The 16,954-nt window shown below is 47.3% G+C and overlaps 1 protein-coding gene across 1 annotated transcript in view; it reads right to left on the bottom strand.

Annotated features, from left to right (window-relative positions):
- The window catches only part of pla2g1b (phospholipase A2, group IB (pancreas)), a 32,319-nt gene that overhangs the window by 14,050 nt on the left and 1,315 nt on the right, over positions 1 to 16,954 (bottom strand). Inside the window, exon 2 of the mRNA XM_084315751.1 lies at positions 15,411 to 15,476. The gene's annotated coding sequence lies outside the window, so the exon portion shown is untranslated. The remainder of the gene's footprint in view (positions 1 to 15,410; positions 15,477 to 16,954) is intronic.

Consider the following 16,954-nt stretch of genomic DNA (forward strand, 5'->3'; position numbering starts at 1 on the left):
GGGACCGAAATTTTACTGTTTAAAGTCGATTCATAGCCAGACGGTGCGGTGAAACTTTTACGAGTTCGAAGACCGCTGTTGCCATAGGCAAGCCGCTCGTTTTGATACCTTTCACGTGTATGGTGCGCGAACGCTCTGGCACGAGCGGTGTTTGAAACTCTAAATTGCAATGTATTTCCGAAATGTTACCGTTTAAAGTCGATTCGTAGCCAGACGGTGCGGTGAAACTTTTACGAGTTCGAAGACCGCTGTTGCCATAGGCAATCCGGTCATTTTGATACCTTTCACGTGTATGGGGCGCGAACGCTCTGGCACGAGCGGTGTTTGCAAAATCGGTGGATCTCGCACTCTAAATTGCAATGCATTTCCGAAATTTTACCGTTTAAAGTCGATTCGTAGCCAGACGGTGCAGTGGAACTTTACGAGTTCGGAGACCGCTGTTGCCATAGGCAAGCCGCTCGTTTTGATACCTTTCACGTGTATGGGGCGCGAACGCTCTGGCACGAGCGGTGTTTGCAAAATCGGTGGAATAAAGAAGAATAATAAAAAGAGTAACAAGAACAACAGTGTGGGTGGCAACCTGGCTTCGCCAGGTCACCCACACTCAAAATTTCAACTGTACATGGTCCTAAACGTTATGACTGATCATGCGCGGGTGAACGGGGGGGGGGGGGTCATTTATAATTCCGTGATCGTCGTTAAATGATTTATGTAGTATGGGTGATATATAGATCAGAGCAGTTTGCATGGATAATAATAAACAAAAACGCTGAAAGTCACGGCAGCCTTCTCTTACCGTTGGGCGATGACACTGGAGCAAAAAGATCCCAGTTATTTGATGGGGATCGAGGCGATCCATTTCCGGTTTGTATAATAATAATAACTAGACAATTCCGCGCGGGGGAAATTGTGAAAGTGTGGGTGACGCCTGTGCACCGCCGGCCAACGGGGGAGAGGGTCTCTCGCGAGTCTCTATGACAAACGGTTCAAAGGATACAAAAAGGGGGCGCGGCCTAAGGATCGGGGGAGTGGTCAACATAGACCAATGAAAGAGGATATCCCTACTGAGTGCAACGACACAACCCGCAAGTCGCATAGCACACTATTACACTATTACACTCTATTACACTATTACACTATTACACACTATTACACACTTACACACTATTACACTCTATTACACTATTATACTATTACACACTATTACACTATTACACTCTATTACACTCTATTACACTCTATTACACACTATTACACACTATTACACACTATTACACTACTACACACTATTACACTATTACACTATTACACACTATTACACTGAGTACAATGGCACAATCCGCAAGTCTCTACGACAAACGGTTCAAGAGATACACTGAGGGGGTGTGGCCTAAGGGGGCGTGGTCTAAGGATCGGGGGAGTGGTCAACATCGACCAATGAAAGGTGGTCAACATCGACCAATGGCACAATCCGCAAGTCTCTACGACAAACGGTTCAAGAGATACACTGAGGGGGTGTGGCCTAAGGGGGCGTGGTCTAAGGATCGGGGGAGTGGTCAACATCGACCAATGAAAGGTGGTCAACATCAACCAATGAAAAATGAAAGAGGATATCCCTACTGAGTACAATAACACAACCCGCAAGACACAACCCGCAAGACAGAGGGCGCTGTCCAGCAATTCAGTACTGCAACACAGTGATGGGCAATGATGGGTTAAGTGGATGATGTCATTGGCAGGTCAGCTGAGCCATGAGCCCTGAGCCTCACAGCTGTTAAGCCTGAACCAATCAGCCATGAGCACAATGACTTGCATATTCTGAATTTTCTTTACATGACTGCATTGTCACTTTGATTAAAAGAAAACTATAAGAGATGAAGTGTTGTGACGCGCACAGAAGCACTACAATGAGTAGGCGAAGGGTTGTGTGCGATATTTTGGCATTCGTGCGATATTGTGGCACTCCTTCGGCGATCGGAACAGAAGGCTAAAAAATAGTGTGAAAAAAGTGATTTCTAGAGTGCGATTGCATGGCAGTCAATGGAGAGGAGAACCTTCAAACAAATGGTCGTCAGTTGAGATAGAAATGTCCAATTCCATTTATTTTTCTTTTGTGAGCGGACTGACAGCCGTGTCATCGTTTTGATGTGTTTGTTTTATTTCTACGTCCAAAATTGAGATCACACTCGCAATTCACCCAAGGTAGGGGAAAAAAGATTATTTCAGCTGCTACACTCTAAATTGCAATGCATTTCCAATGGGACCGAAATTTTACTGTTTAAAGTCGATTCATAGCCAGACGGTGCGGTGAAACTTTTACGAGTTCGAAGACCGCTGTTGCCATAGGCAAGCCGCTCGTTTTGATACCTTTCACGTGTATGGTGCGCGAACGCTCTGGCACGAGCGGTGTTTGAAACTCTAAATTGCAATGTATTTCCGAAATGTTACTGTTTAAAGTCGATTCGTAGCCAGACAGTGCGGTAAAACTTTTACGAGTTCGAAGACCGCTGTTGCCATAGGCAAGCCGGTCATTTTGATACCTTTCACGTGTATGGGGCGCGAACGCTCTGGCACGAGCGGTGTTTGCAAAATCGGTGGATCTTGCACTCTAAATTGCAATGCATTTCCAAAATTTTACCGTTTAAAGTCGATTCGTAGCCAGACGGTGCAGTGAAACTTTACGAGTTCGGAGACCGCTGTTGCCATAGGCAAGCCGCTCGTTTTGATACCTTTCACGTGTATGGGGCGCGAACGCTCTGGCACGAGCGGTGTTTGCAAAATCGGTGGAATAAAGAAGAATAATAAAAAGAGTAACAAGAACAACAGTGTGGGTGGCAACCTGGCTTCGCCAGGTCACCCACACTAACTATAGTGTGGGTGACCTGTTGCTGCTCCAGTAGCACACCATGTACCGCGCTGCGTCGCGGAATACCGTGCTGCTTCACGGACCTGGTTGACTCAGAGTTCGATTCCTGGACTCGCCGTCATTTGCCGAATGTCTTCCCCTGCTCTCTCTCCCGTTTCACCCTACATCTGTCGGTCATGCTTGACCAGAAAAGCGACAAACGCTAAAAAATAATAACAGCCCAAATCATGTAGATTATCGAGTTATGGCAGCGATCGCTACACATGGACGTGTGTCTTGAGTCCCGCAACGATAAGCAAGTGGCCGGACGTATTTAGGAGACGCACCGATATCCAACCGGCATTTCCGGTTTGGCAACTCGCCGATCATCCACCAGGTGGCAGTATTGAAGCGTTGCAGAGTTGTGCCGAGTCCCACAGCATCAGACCAGCCTCCGTGAGGGAAATATGAATACCATGGCGAAAATATGAAATATGATCAAAATAACGTTGTACGCCGTGATCTGGCAGAATTCGCATTGAACTTGAAACCCGTTGTACGACGTTTTTGGCGCAGGAAGTGTTAAGGTAAGATTGCTGTTTATTGGGGAAAATTTGTGTTTTGTCATCATTTTTAAGTCAAATTATCATTGAATCCTTTACTTTGTGCCAATTGACTTATCTCAAGCCATGCCCTCCTTTCTTGACCCTCAAATCGCAACTGTTGCTTCCCTCGGACAAACAGTTGTGATTGGAGGATCAAGCAAAGAGGGCAGGATTTGAGATAAGTCAATTAGGTAACAAGTAATCCTTAAAAGTAATAATAATAATAATAATTTCTTAAATTTATATAGCACCTTTCAGGAAACCCAAAGAACTAAGTATTACTTGAAGGGATAGTTCCGATTCTGATATATTTTTTGCATGCCAGTAGTGTAATAGCCATTAGCTTACTATCAAGACCCGTGGTAAAAATTCTGGCCATGTTCCGAGCAAGTCGGACAGATTGAAGTACTGTACCAATTAGGGCTGCAACTAATGACTATTTTGGTAGTCGACTAATCTGCCGATTATTTTTTCGATTAGTTGACTAATCGAAAACCAATGTAAAAAAAAAAAAAAAAAAAATGATATTATTATTTTTTATTTTTTTTTTTTAACTACCTATCTTTGTGAAAGTGGCTTCTCAGCTCTGGTCCAGCTGAAGACAGAGCAGAGGAACAGATTGGACATTGAGCATGACCTCAGAGTTGCTTGTCTACCATCACCCCAGACTTTGAGACTATTGTCAGGACCAAACAACAACATCATAACATGATGATCCCATAGCAAATTAAAATAATGACTCATGAAACATTTGAATTTGGATCTTGCAACTTTAAATGAAATGTATTTGAAATGTTGAAGTCAAGAACAATACAGTCAGTCAGTGCATTGAGTCAAGTGCAATCACTCATAACAACTTAACAAGATAAATAAATTAAATAATACAAAATTGGAAGTGTAGTGCACTGTACTTTAAGTTTAAATAACTAAAATAATAATAAGAAAAAAGAAATAACTAGCAGCAGCATCTGCCCCCAGCACCACGGCTGATGGGGCTGTAACTTGGTCCAGGACCAGGAGGGGAGGGTGACGTACACTACTGAGTACTGACGTCGTGGAACAGCTGTAGGGGGAGACGGGGATGAGTCAGATCAGACAGACTTCTAGGTCTTTTGTTTGCTGGGTGTGAGAGGAGTCCGTGTGTGTGTGTAATTGTGTATGTGTGTGTGTCTTACTCTGATCGCTGTGTGAGAGTGAGAGGAGTGTGTGTACTGTACTGTGTAATTTGTGTATGTGTGTGTCTTACTCTGATCGCTGTGTGTGAGTGAGAGGAGTATGTGTGTGTGTCTTACTCTGATCGCTGTGTGTGAGTGAGAGGAGTGCGTGTGTAACTGTGTAATGTATTGTGTGTCTGTCTGTCTGATGATCATCATCTCCTGCAGGGGAACACAGTACACCAATTTCTTTAAATTGCAGTGAGTGCGAGCATATCGACATGCTCTGTACTTTAAATAACTACTAAAATAATAATATTAAAAAAAGAAATAACTAGCAGCAGCATCTGCCCCCAGCACCACGGCTGATGGGGCTGTAACTTGGTCCAGGACCAGGAGAGGAGGGTGACGTACTACTGACGTCGTGGAACAGCTGTAGGGGGAGAGGGGGATGACATGAGTCAGATCAGACAGACTTCTAGGTCTTTTGTTTGCTGTGTGTGAGAGGAGTCTGTGTGTGTGTGTATGTGTGTGACAGACAGTGGTGGTATTGGTGGTGTATGTTAGTAGTGGTGGTGGTATTGGTGGAGTTAGTAGTGGTGGTATTGGTGGTGTTAGTAGTGGTGGTGGTGTTAGTAGTGGTGGTGGTGTTAGTAGTAGTGGTGGTGAATGAATGAATGAATGAAAACTTTATTTAACAGATTGCAGAATGGGTACAATACAGTACGGCTGTAGTGGTTAGTAGTGGTGGTGTTAGTAGTGGTGGTGTTAGTAGTGGTGGTGGTGTTAGTAGTGGTGGTGTTAGTAGTGGTGGTGGTGTTAGTAGTGGTGGTGTTAGTAGTGGTGGTGTTAGTAGTGGTGGTGGTGTTAGTAGTGGTGGTATTGGTGGTGTTAGTAGTGGTGGTGTTAGTAGTGGTGGTGGTGTTAGTAGTGGTGGTATTGGTGGTGTTAGTGGTGGTGGTGGTGTTAGTAGTAGTGGTGGTGGTGGTGTTAGTAGTGGTGGTGGTGTTAGTAGTGGTGGTATTGGTGGTGGTGTTAGTACGTGTCTTACTCTGATCGCTGTGTGTGAGTGAGAGGAGTGTGTATGTGTGATGTCCAATGTGTGTGTGTCTTACTCTGATCACTGTGAGTGAGAGGAGTGCGTGTGTGTAATTATAATGTATTGTGTGTGTCTGTCTGATCATCATCATCTCCTGCAGGGGAAAACACAGTACACACCATTTACAATTTCTTTAAATTGCAGTGCAGGAACGTGAGCATATCGACATGCTCTGGAGTGAGGCTGGCCCGCTTCTTTGAGGCGATGTTCCCAGCTGCTGAGAAGAGACGCTCAGAGGGAGTGGAAGTAACTGGAATGCACAAGTATGACTTGGCTTGTGATGCAAGGGTTGGGTACTTTGCCTCATTCAACTTCCACCAAGACAGGGGATTTTCTGTCTTTGAGATGGGCTGCTCTCCGAAGTACATCAGCACTTCGTTAATGATCGCTTGTGTGCGTGCATCCTGATCATTGCTCTCAGTGTCACTGTCTGTTGACTCACTTCCAAGCAGTGAATCGAGAGCTGAAACAGACCTAGTTGTCTCAGCTGAGGCTGTGGCATAATTGTCATTAATGTCAAGTTGAACAACAGCTTCTTCATTCCTACTCCTAGTGGACTGTAGGACCAGAGCTTGTAATTTATTCTGAACAGTGAACCTCTCCTCTGGTGTCAGGAATTTTAGTTTTCGGAATCGTGGGTCTAGTGCAGATGCAATGATCGTTTTGCTTGGGTCATCATCTTTGATGGCAAGCTCTGTTGACCAGCGTGTAGTGGTCGCCACTGAAGCAGCCGCCTGGAAGGCCTGCACAGGAGCTGTATCATAGGCAGTGTGGGTGGACTTCAGAAGCCCTCTGACTAGAGGAGGCAGGACGGAGACGGTCACATAGTTTTCACCACTCAGGTAGACAGTGGCACATTCAAAAGCTTGGAGAGCTTTGGCCAGTTCATCTAGCAGGGTCCACTGCTCAGGCTTGAGGTCCAGGTATTGTTTCCCTCTCTGTGTTACTGCCGGGTCAGACAGAGTCGCAGTCAGTGGCCATCTCTGTTCCAGCAGGCGAGTCACCATGTAATAGGTGCTGTTCCACCTGGTAGAGACATCTTGGATAAGTTTGTGTTCCGGGGTGCCCATCTGTTTCTGCTTTATTTTCAGCTTGCTTGAAGCCAGTTCACTCCTTTTAAAGTGCTCGACGAGACACCTTGCTGCTCCTAGTGCTTTACTAATCAGAGGCTGTTTCAGTGCATGATTGATCACCAACTTTAATGTGTGGCCTGCGCAGCAGATGGACACCCATCCATGTTTTTTCTCCAAGATGCCAGCAGCCAGCAGGACATTGGCGCCATTGTCATGAACAACCGCCACAAGCTTGCTTGGAGGGATCTCAAACCTTTCCACAGCCTGCTCAATCCATGTAGCAATGTTGGTCCCAGTGTGCCGTTCTTCGAGTGGCATGGTTGTGAGGCAGAAGCTATTGAGCTTCCAGTCATCACTTATAAAGTGACAGGTGATGCCAAGATATGCCTCTGTCGCAACACTGGTCCAGGCATCAGTTGTCAGGGCAATCTTGTTCTTGTTTGCTTTAAGAGCAATTTTAACCTTAGCAAAAGTATCTTCATACTTTCTCTCCATGAGCTTTGTAAAATGAGTTCTGGAAGGTAAGGTGTAACCTGAATGGAATGTGGTGACCATCTGCTTAAAGCCCTCATCTTCAACCATCGATAATGGTCTCATGTCTTTAACAAGCATGGTGAGGATGCTCTCTGTGAAGACTCCAGCCATTTGAGGGGTGCATGAGCCTCTCTTCAGGACAAACTCATCCACACGTGTTTGCTTTGCCCTACAATAGAAAGAGAACAAAAAAAACAGAAAGCTGTATTAATTATCATCAGAATTTGTAGGCTATAGTATCAGACTATCAGTTTATTTTTATTAATTATAGTCAGCCTTATATATACCTAGGCTAGAATTAATAATATTGAGATGCAATATCTATGTTTTCCCACTAGAGGGAGTTATCGCTTAAGGGATATTATTTTGTGGACTACAGACAGAGTGACTACAGATATATACGTGAGGTATTTCCGTATCCGGTTGGTCGGCATAACAAACGAAACTAAAAGTGAAGCAGCGCCAGCAACGCTGTAACCGCACCTGTACTAACTACTAAGCATGGCGCTGTTTAACGTTACTTACAACATACAGCAGCAGCGCAGCCTCTATAAGCCTCAGCAATAGAGTTCGCATAGCAAGCATTATATCCATATCCATGAGACGTTCTGTTTTCCAACGTAAAAAATACAATACTATGGCTAACTACTCTAGAACTTACCCATGTTCCGACGACGTCACCGTGGCTCCGGGGTGCTTTCGTTTTAGATGTTCGTGCATCGCCGTGGTGCTGCTGTGAAATGCCAATTCCACCTTGCATAATCGGCATTTAACAGTTTTCTTCGGTTTGTCATCTGTAAAGAATTCCCACACCTTTGATGCCCTCGGTCTTGCTTTTTTTAATTCATCTCCTCCGTCTTTCTCTCTCCCTTCCGCCATCTCATCTCCTCTGTCTTTCTCTCTCCCTTCCGCCATCGTTCATTCTTTCTTCTGCAGTGAAGTTCTTACCTGCAGGCTGCGCCGTTTTGTACCAGAATGCACTGCAGTCAGACAATGGAAACTATACTGCCCCCAGCAGTTCCTGTAGTGCATTGCAGTTACAAATGAACATTTGCGCATTGCAGTTACTTATTATTAATTGTTATTGTTATTGTTTTTAATGACTAATCGACGCAACAATATCTCGTCGACGATTTTTCATAATCTTGTCGACTAATCGTTGCAGCCCTAGTACCAATGCCATGTCTTGGAACTATCTTGCTAGATAGCACCAGTACATAGTAAAACACTACATTCCTCAACAAACAAGAGAGAAGAAGAAGCAAGCATCAGACATACAGAATACTGGACTGCAGTTATAGTATCGTCATAGCTTCCGCTCTGCGCCTACTGGAATATATCCCTATATCAGTCTATACAGTGAATAAATCTCCACATGCACCTTTACACACCCATTCGCCTGGCCACACCTCCATCCGCTCCTCTACATAAGCAGGGGTGTGGCCATACTAACAGCTCCTTCCTTATTTTCACCACGGCGAGTGTCTGTACACACCACTTGAGTTTAGTGTAAAATAATTGTTGGAGAGGAGCTGTGTGGACATCGTTTCTCGTTTTTTCTCTCTCTCACAGTTTATGAGAAAAAGCTAAGATATAATGTCTTCATCTAAGTCGGAGGGTTCGAGCACTCACGTCATCCTTCACCAGCAGTTTTCCATTGCCGCCTCCGCCGTGCATCGTGGGGCTGCTCTGACTCCACGGCCATGGCAGTCGGACGCGCCAGAGCGGCGTCCGGTGGGGAGTCTGCCTCTCCCGAGGGGCTGTTGAACCAAGGCCGTCTCCCGTGAGATGGCCTAGTTCCAGCTCTGGTTCCCCCGCCAGTGGACTGTCGGCCTATCGGCCGACGGCTCCTCTGGTGGCTGAGGATTTGAGACGCAAGCTCTTCGCCTCTGCTCGCTCCCGTCGTAAGGTGGTGAGTTGCAGGGGCGAACGGCCTGGCTTTGGGGAACTGCTGGAGCCAGACGAGGGTGCTTCTGCTCTGTCTCCGTATCCGATGGAAACAGAGGATTTTATGGAGGGAGCGGGAGCGCTCTTGTTTGATGCCCCGTTGGAGACGCATCACTCTCCCCCTCAGGGTGTGGCAGGGGGTGATATGTCTCCTTGGGGTCCCTCATCCTCCGATGTGGGGGTTAGAACCTCCGACTCGGAGACGAGATGCCCAGCTATCAACCACGTCGGATGGTGGCGCCACACATGGCATGTGAGGGACGTGGGCTACGTGGAGGGAGGTGCGCAAGGGGAGTTGCGTGCCTTGTTCCCAAAGCTCATGGCGGCCGCCGCTGTCGCTAATGGCGTGGCGTTGCCGCAGCCTCTGCCTGCACCGGTCCCTGATGACTTGATAGGTCATCTCTGGCAACGTCGTCCTGTGCCCATTCTTCCCCTCGATGGAGGCCTACGTGCGTCAGGGACAGGTAGTCTCCCGCATCACTGGCCTTACCCCCGCCTACGTGCCAGTCACGCGGGTGGCGGGATTGGTCCAGGGATTAAAGGAAGGGGTGTGCCTCGGCTTGATAGCCCGATGGCATCTATTCTTTGTCCCGAAGTGGTGTCGGAGCCGTTGCGGAAGCCGGTTCCCCAAGGGAAATCGGCTAGGCAGATGGCCAACTGGAGTGACCAGTCATACATCGCCGCGACTCAGAGCCTGGCTGCGACGTCCAACATCGCGCAGCTGGCGCGCTTCATTTACATTTACATTTAGTCATTTAGCTGACGCTTTTATCCAAAGCGACTTACAAGTTCTGTACGACAAGCCATCAGGAAGGGCACAACTCTATCAGCTGAGTAACAATGTTCATCAAAGTGTTGAGTGCTACAGTGTAGGTTAGTTTATTAGGACAAGTGCATGACAGTATGGTTAGATTATTATTATTTTTTATTCAGATAATGGTTGAAGAAGTGCGTCTTTAGTCGACGGCGAAAGATTGGACGTGTTTCGGCTGTCCTAACTGGGATGGGTAGTTCATTCCACCATTGTGGGGCAAGGACTGAGAATAGGCGACTTCTCTTTGATGACCCTCCCGGAGCTTGGATAGGAGTAGGTCTGAGGCGGCCAGAAGATGCAGAGCGTAGGGGTCTTGAGGGTGTGTAGTTAGAGACCATTGACCGGAGGTAGGCGGGAGCGGTTCCCTTTGCCGCACGGTATGCTAGGTCGAGGGCCTTGAAGCGGATTCGTGCAGCAATGGGGAGCCAGTGCAGGTCCCTAAGAAGTGGGGTGACATGGGCCGACTTCGGTAGGTTTGAGATCAGGCGGGCCGCTGCGTTCTGAATGAGTTGAAGAGGCTTAGTGGCAGTGGCCGGGAGGCCAGCGAGCAGTGCGTTGCAGTAGTCGAGGCGGGAGATGACTGTTGATTGGACGAGGAGTTGGGTGGCTTCTTTTGTCAGGAAGGGGCGAATCCTTCTGACGTTGCTCAGGAGGAATCGGCAGGTTCTGGTTGTCGCTGCGATGTGAGCAGAGAAGTTCAACTGGTCGTCGAGGACAACACCAAGGTTCTTGGCGGTCGGGGACGCGGTCACAGCTGCATTCTCGACAGTGATGGAAAGGTCGGTCAGGGGGGAGGATTTGGCCGGCAGGTGGAGCAATTCTGTTTTGCTTAGGTTCAGTTTGAGGTGGTTGGTCGTCATCCAGGCGGAGATGTCGGACAGACAGGCCGAGATCCGCTCAGAGACGTGGATATCTGAGGGAGGGAAGGAGAGGAAGAGTTGAGTATCGTCGGCATAACAATGGTAGGAGAAGCCATGAGACGTGATAATGTTACCCAGTGATTTAGTGTAGAGGGAGAAGAGAAGAGGTCCTAAAACCGAGCCCTGGGGGACACCCGTCCGCAGGGGGCGGGTGGCCGACAGGGTCCCATGACACTTGGTAGGAGCGGTCATTGACGTATGATGACAGCCATGTCAGCGCAGAGCCAGCCACTCCCATTCCTGCGAGGGCCGCGAGGAGGATCTGGTGGTTGACTGTGTCGAAGGCTGCAGATAGATCTAGGAGAATCAGGACAGAGGAGAGGCCTTTCGCTTTTGCTAAGTGAAGTGCCTCTGTGACCGCAATGAGGGCAGTCTCTGTGGAGTGACCAGTCCTGAAGCCTGACTGATTAGGGTCTAGGAGGTCATTCTGTAAGAGTTAAGCAGTAAGTTGGTTGGATACAGCACGTTCAAGTGTTTTAGAAAGGAAGGAGAGAAGAGAGACAGGACGGTAGTTGCCTATGACGGTAGGGTTCAGGGATGGTTTTTTTATGAGGGGCGTGACTCTGGCTTGTTTTAGGGAGGTGGGGACCACCCCCGAGTTGAGTGAGGAGTTGATGGTTGCAGTTAGGAATGGGAGGATGTCTGGTGCTATGGTCTGGAGGAGTGGGGAGGGTAGCCGGTCCAGCTGGCATGTAGTCGGACGGTTCGACGTTACCAGTGTCAGGGTCTCGGCTTCTGTAATGGGAGAGAAAGATGACAGAGTGAAGGATGAGGTTCTCGATTCAGCATTTGGAATGGGTGGGGGTTGGGAGAAGGAGCTGCGGATGTTCTCCACTTTTTCCTCAAAGAAGATCGCAAAGTCTTCGGCAGAGAAAGATGAGGGAGGGGGGGGGTGGGGGGTGAGTGAGGAGGGAGGACATGGTAGCCGGGGATGATGGCGGGCGGGTCGGTGTTGGACGATCATCATCAGTTCCTTCACGCCCAGGCGGCTGGAGCCATCCTGCACCTGACTCAGCTGCAGGGAATAGCCGCCGGGAAGGGACGCGCCCTGGCCACTCTGTCCCAGCGCCACCTTTGGCTGGAGCAAGAGAGGGTGCCGGAGCAGAAGAGGATTCCCCTGCTCACGGCCCCCCTCTCCGATGCTGGGCTCTTCGGGTCTGCCATGCAGCAGATGACGGCTGCATGCAGAGAGATGGAGGAGCGCGCTGTGCTCCAACCCCATTTCCCCCAACCCGATGCCACCGGTGATGTCCGACGGAGGCCACGTCGTCGGAGGTCCGCGACCGTTGCCACCGCCGCTACTAGGCCTTCGTCCAAGAAGGCCAGGAGTTGAGAGGGTGCCTCGTCCGCCACACCCATGCCCGGAGGTGACGGTAGGGATCGTCGTGACCAGGCACCCCAGGTCCCTCCGGGCCGGCTCCCCGTGGGGGCAAGCACCGTGCTGCAACGTCCCGGTCCGCCGGGCCCAGGTCCGAACTTGTTCTCGTCGACCTGTTGGCCTGGGTTAACCCCTTCTTGAAAACTGAAACACTTGTACTGCTGTATACTCGCAGTTGTGTTTGAGTTTTTTCTTGGGGGGTTATAGGAACAACTGCCTCATGTTAGAACCAAGGTGGTGGTTGGTTTCCAGGTGTGTTGGTAGCGGAAGTCGACTTTCGGGTTAGGCCGGGCTTGGCCCCGTCTGCCTGCAAGTGTGCCCCTGCACCTTTCATGACGTCTGCCAATCGTGTCTGCCTTCTCTGCCTCGGCCCCTCTAGAGGGTGGGTTTTTGTGGAGGCTGCGACATGGTGCACAGCATACCGTACGCCCCTTCCGCCGGGGTGCTGTTTTCAGAAGACCCCTGTCTAGTCCGCAGTGCTCCAGGCTCAGGTCGAGTGACCTGTTGCCTGGATTGAGGGATCGACCTCTTTTGGGGGTCGTCTCCCCGGTGCGCTGCCTGGTCCCGCTGTGGGTGTAGCCTCTAGAGTGCTTCAGGGCGGTGCACGCGGCAGGCCCCGCTAGTGACTTTCCCCTGTTTACCCCTGTTCCCTTCCCCGCCCCAACCATATGATTTTGTTGCAATTAAATAAAGGGTCCCTCCTGGTGAGGGACTATTTTTTGTTACAACCCGTGTGTTTATTCACTGTATATGTTGGGGATACGATGTGTGAACCCTCGCCTAGCTGTGGCGTTGTTTAAGAGAGCAGGACAGTTTCTTGTAAATTGTTCTGGTCGCTATATATATATATGTGCGCTTGGCAAGGCCTGTGGCTAGCACTTGGTCGAAAGACTTTTCCAAGATCGTTAGCTCAAAGCTATTCCGGCCAGTTTTCATCAACTTCCTGTCATTTAGAAATATGATTTTATAGTGAAAATAATTACCAAAACGTCCGGAAAAACCTCACAGGAGCATTATAGACTGTCATACAAATGTACAAATGCTATAAGGTGGCAAGAAATGCACTATAAACAATACTTTGCGGCGTCGTTTCTTGCGCTAGCTTCTGTTAGCCAGCATTACACCCCTTCCTGACAGGGAGCGATGCGAGCGAGCGTGATTGCGAAAATGATTAAAATGTATTCGTTTCAATCAGACTATCCTGACCTACCGCGAGTGACAGCGAACTGAGCGGCGATGTCGCTCCCCCCTCAAATATTCGCTCGCTGTGTCTCTAGTTGAGCGATTACGCGGCCGAGTCCCGCCCCTAAACACTTTTTATTGGTCAAGAATCGCAGGCCCCCCCACGTGTGCTTCCAGGTAACACACACACACACAGACACACTCGGACACGCGCCGCCTCATATCAGGACAGTGTCGCGCGCGATTTCGTCTCCAGTTCGCTCGCTCGCTCCCTGTCAGGAACCGGTGTTAGCCTTAATTAGCGTGAGCAAGTAAACTAACAGTGAAAGTTTTTACATGAAATACAGCCCAAAAACCCTGCTGACAAACGTTTGCTTATTAAATACATTCTATACTATAATAATACAAACGTTTCATTGCCTCTCTGTGACGACAAAGTTGTTTAAATAAGGGGAGAAAAGTAGCTAAAACCAATGTATTTGGATGGGACAGGAAGTACCATTGGCAACCGGAAGTCAGCCGGAAGTGCCTACTTTCAGGTTGTGCAAGTCGAGAATTGGCAGTGTTAGGGGTGGGAAAGCTGATGGGTGGGTCCTGGGCGTTGTGGACAGCGACCCCTACAGTTCGGTCGGGGCGCCTGCACAGCGAGGGTAGGATCTGGAGGGAGGTAGTGTGACCTTCCACACGTTACACTCTCCCGGTGAGAATCTGCGCTGCCAGGCTGGCTGGCTGCCGGCTGGCTGCACATGCGTCAGAGGAAAGCATGCGACAGTCTCCGGCCTCCCGGACCAACAGTAGGGGGGAGTGCGCAACAACCAGAAAGGGGGTGGGAATTGGCATAACGACTAACAGTGGGATGGGAGAAAAATCAGAAAAAGGAGGGGGGGGAAAGATAATAATAAAAAAATTATAAAAAAATCTTCGCACAGTCGGATCAGTTTCCCTCCCGTCCTCCACTAGGGGGGTCCGGGGGCTCGGGTCCTCCCCGGTTCTGATGGTTGTGGGGGGCCTCAGCGGGTACATTTGTCGAGCTCTGCTCAGCTCCTGTATTCCAGTAGGCGCAGAGCGGAAGCTATGACGATACTATAACGTACGGTTATATCTATAACTATGGTTATAGATATAACCGTACGTATTCTGTTGTGGATGGTTCAAAACCTTTGTTTCCAGACCCCAATTATCCCCTATCCATCCCTTTAATATATATTGGCTAGGGCATTTTGAATGAAACCTTTTTATATCTTGTAATCAACTGTTTTCTTGAAGGTCACTAGTAACTATAAGTGTCCACCTCTGTAAAGAACAATGCTTACCAAATGTTAATTTCTTATCTCGATCCTTTTCCGGTCAACCTCCTTGTAATGTGGTATATATAAAGACTCAAGAGCATATCTGCCCAAAGAATTTACTGATAACCAAGAATGTCTGTTTCTCTGTTGCTGTTGCTGCTCACTGGTAAGAACATTTAAAGAAAGAAAAAAACTTAAATGTCCTTGCAAATTATTATCATTCTAAAGTTCATTCGTCAAGCTAATCATCAAGGTATTCACTTATTTATTTATTTTTTGCACAGATTGTACAACAATGTCGTTTACATGAATACTTGCCAAACGATTACATTAATGTTTTGGAGAGTTAATATATAATATTAATTTCTTATCTCAATCCTTTGGTCAACCTCCTCATTTAGTTATAAAGGGAGGAATCTCTGTCTGCGTGCATGTCTTTCTATCTGTCCTTCGAATAAGTGTGTTCCGGGGGCCAAGCAATCAGCCAGTTCCAAATGGCCAAGTGCTCCGAACAGCCACGTTTTGAATGGGCACTGCACAAGTAAACTATAAAGAGCAGGTCTAGCAAACCTGATTCCGCAGCTTGTAGCCATGAATGTCTGTCTCTCTGTTGGTGTTGCTGCTCACTGGATAAGACTGTTAATAAAAGTAAAAGAGAAGATTCAAAATGTTCTTTTAAATTCGCTCATATAGATGCATTAATAGATCATTTAGTTTATTCAATTATCTAACACTACATAAATCAATAATTTGTCAAATGATTACAATAAAGTTTTGGAGAGTTGTGACCAGAGCAGATGCTGTTCTATTGAACTACTGTATACAAGTTTGACTGATTGTCTCATATCTCTTTGTCAGCTTGCATGGCCAGTGCTGCTGTGTGGGAGTTTGGAGAGATAATTAGGTGTTATCAGCCTGGGGTGAATCCCTTCAAATTCAACGATTATGGTTGCTGGTGTGGCTTAGGGGGAAGTGGAACCCCTGTGGATGACTTGGACAAGTGAGTTATTTTTACTACCATTGACCATATTCACATGGCGGCCATTTTTCTCTTATGTCATACTCTGGCTGGGATTTCTTTCCACCCTAAATAAATCCCAACCTGACTATGACATAAGAGCAAAATGACTGCTGTGTGAATGTCAATTACCATATTATTATTAGCTTTACTTCATAGTCATCTTTAATCCTCAAATAAACTTGATTGTGAGACAATTTTTTCTTATCAAATCGTCTCCATAATTTGACCTTTTCTCCCTACCCTAAAGGTGTTGTCATGTCCATGATTTGTGCTATCGAGCAGCAAGGAGGGCCCCTGGATGTACACACCTTTATGATCTTCCTTATGTCCTGGTTTATCACTACACCTGTACCAACAAGCAAGTCACCTGTACAGGTAAGATCACTATTGGCACTTAGATATGATTCAAACAAAATGTAATCTACAGTATTGGTTCAATGTAGAAATATACCAATAAGCCAGTGTTGGGTGTTTTACTCTACTCTAGTATTTTACTGCATGTGTAAAATGTGCTTCACTTTTATTCCCCCAATTATTGTGAAAATGTATATTCTCACAATATCATATATATAATCTCACTATGTATAAACCAAATATGTGTGTATATCCAATTATAATCTCACAATTTATAAACCAAATGTGTGTATCTGCAGCTACCAATGGTAAGTGCCAGGCTGCGGCATGCAACTGTGATCGTACAGTTGCCCAATGCTTTGCAGAGTACAAGGCCAAGTACAACCCTGACAACAAGGACCTAAATACCAAAGTCCACTGTGCCAACTGAGGAGAAGTCATCCAGGAAAAGCATCCAGTTGCTCTGAGATATGAGATAAATCCCTGACAGAGTTACGTTTATAATTATGTCATGTTGGTTAAACAAAAACTTGAATGGATTTTATTTTGTCCAACAATATCAATTCCAATTAAAACAAAATGGTGACATTCTTTGAGTCTTTGATTCAAGTTGACCTATTGACTGAAACCGGTTTGGGTAATATAAACTTGTGTGCAATATTCGTATCAGTTCGGTATCCTTGCATCTTTGTTAGTTTAGGTCAGGCAAGCATCCACTTCTCCATTATTATTGGCAGCT

Source organism: Notolepis coatsorum (assembly GCF_963971535.1).
Source record: "Notolepis coatsorum genome assembly, chromosome: 1".
NCBI classification, from domain to species: Eukaryota; Metazoa; Chordata; class Actinopteri; order Aulopiformes; family Paralepididae; genus Notolepis; species Notolepis coatsorum.